Below are 2,663 nucleotides of genomic sequence, written 5' to 3'. Positions count from 1 at the left end.
TCATTCTGGCCCCTATCCCCCCACTCCCCCGGCTCTCTGGGCCTCAGGGACCCAAAAAGACTGCTGGAGGCGCTCGGCGACCCGCGCCCGCCTCCAGATAGGCCCACCGACCACCAGACGGAGACGTCGGCTGCCACCTCTCTGCCCTGGCTCTGGAAGGGGCATGCTAAGTTAACTGCAGCCTCAGCCAGGAGCTGAGTTCAGGCGACGCGCGCTGGCAGCTAAATTTTACTATGGCCTCTCTTCAGAGCGCCGTGTTTACCCCAGAGCGGCAGAAGCGGAAAGCTCTGGCCTCGCCCACGCTGCCCTAAACTCGTCTCAAACTGGGAAACGCAGCATCCATTTCAGCAAGCCGGAGGCCTAAAAAGGGATGTCTTCGTTGTCTCCCACTGGCTGGGCTCAAAGAAAGGGTACTCCCGAGTCCGCCCGCTCGCTATGGGCAGGCCCCCTCCCTAAACTGGAGGGTGCCAGACTCATGCCTCACGGACAGGACTCGGGAGGAAGTGGGGTGTAGTGGGTAGAACCCAGGACACCAGATGGAGCCAGAGGTGCCAAGAGTGGAGTTCGAATCCTTCCGTGATCTCTTTTGTCAAATTCAATTAACCCTTATCAGGCACCTCCAAAGTACTACACCCTGAGGGCAGAGAGTCCGCCTGGAGTTCAAGTCAAGAGTCTGGGTCAAACTGGCGGCGCGATCCTCTCTTCACTTCTCAGAGCTTCAGGCAGCTGTCAGGGCGCTGGGGGGGGGGGGGGGGGGGACCGTTGGCCATCTGAGTAGGCCGAGGACTACATTCATCATTTAAAACACTGTGCCGGGCAGTAAGTGAGGGTGAGAATCGTACCTGGCTCGGGTGCCTCCCAGGGTCGCTGTGAGGGTCAAAGGAGATCACGTGTATGTTAAGCACAGCGCTGGGCAAACCTCGAAGCGCTATCTATGTGTGAATGTCAGATCATCTTCATCGCCTCTCCAAGCTGTTACATTAGATTTAAGAGACCGCAGAGGCTCAGAGCTGGCAGAGAGGTGCTCACTGGCTCCTCATATACCTAGAGACCAGTCTTTAGCGTTTTTCACACTCTCTCCCAGCTTTGAGTCTCAAATCCTAAATGGAAGGTGAAGGTCAGGAGGCCCAGGACTGGCTCCATCCTCCCCACCGCCCTGCGGCACTTTTCTCTACATATTTCAAGTTCGAGCTCTGGTTACTGGAGAGCAAGCCCCAGCCGGATGGGGAGGGAGCGCTGGAGTCAGTCAGGGAAAGACTCCGAGTGTGGCTGGGAGACATGGGACTCTGTCGGGCGGCCATTCCCGAGATGCCATCCCTCCGAGAGCTTTCTGGGGAAGCATGAAAGCAGATCTTGATCCAAGTGCAAAGAAATGCGTAAAGAAGCTTACTTTTCATGCCTAGCAAATAAGGCATCCTTAAGATGGGCTGTCCCAGGGCTCTCCGGGAGAGATTTTTTTTTTTTTCCAGAGAAAGGTGGTGGGGAAGGGGAATGGTGGAAGCGCAATGATTCGGCTCCCTGGTTTCCAGGATTGGGTGTAACCTAGGCGAGGGCAGAGGCGAGCCTGAGGCGGGATGTGAGTGGATTGCAGGTGCCGAGCTCCTGAGTCATCTGCTCGAACTGGGAGTCTCATCTCATCGAAGGACTAAAAAAAAAAAAAAACCCTAGCAGGAGGCTTCCCGTTCCCAGCACTCTGCCGTATCTTCTGTGCTTAGCCAAGGTGGTTCAGAAGTCCAAGAAGCAGGGAATGACGGGGGAACAGAATGGCGGTGGGGAGGAAGCTCGATTCACAGATTTTTTTTTTTTTTAAGCAATCGGGGTTAAGTAACTCGCTCAAGGTTACACGGCCAGTTGTTTCTGCGTGTGGTGCTAAGTATCTGAGCCCAGATTTGATCCCCAGGTCATCCCGACACTGGAGCCGGTGCTCTTACTCGCTGAGCCACCTGGCCACCCTTGATTCACAGATTTTTAAAAAGTGAACTAGCCTTTCAAATGTTTCCCCGATCTCAGCCAGCTCCTAGAAGCTACAGAAGTGTTTGCATGCACACAACGCACAAGTTATGTGTGCAAATCTTCGAATTCGTGCATGTGTATCTCTGATCTCAGCCTGCTGTTTCTTGTAACCACAGAAGATATATACTTAAACGTACATTCACAAATATATGCACAAGTACTGTGTGAGTGAGTGTAGAGGCCAGATCCGTGGTTTCCTCTAGGGAGGGAATCTGGGCTGTACGGACTCTTTGATAAGGCAGATCTTCAAGCGGTTTTTAAGGGATAAAATGAGGGAGTTTACTGGGCTGGAGTTCAAGAGATTTGCCTCTGGTCACACGAAGAGGTGTCGGAGGCAGAATGTGACTCCTGGTGTTTCTGACCTCTAGGCTGGCCTTTTATCCGCTGTGTTGGGGGAAGGGGGTCCGTCCTCGAGCTCGGGCGGCGGTCTCTGGCTCAGGCCTCCTGTCTCTCTCGGCCTTTTTTGTCTTTTTGTTTGTTTCTGTCTGTTTCTGCCTCCCCCCTTCTCCTCTCCTTTTTTTCTTCTCCCCCTTTTTAAATTCACAAGGGTCACAGAATTTAAAACTGAAAGGGTCTTAGAAACCGTCTATTCTGATGCTCCTCATTTTACAGATGAGAAAATGAGCTTCAGAAAGGGAGGGGAAAAGAAG

The sequence above is a fragment of the Petaurus breviceps genome, unplaced genomic scaffold, assembly GCF_028583685.1.
Source record: "Petaurus breviceps papuanus isolate PSGF00001 unplaced genomic scaffold, PetGlider_PUasm1.0 545, whole genome shotgun sequence".
Taxonomy (NCBI): domain Eukaryota; kingdom Metazoa; phylum Chordata; class Mammalia; order Diprotodontia; family Petauridae; genus Petaurus; species Petaurus breviceps.
Note: the sequence above shows the minus strand (reverse complement) of the source record.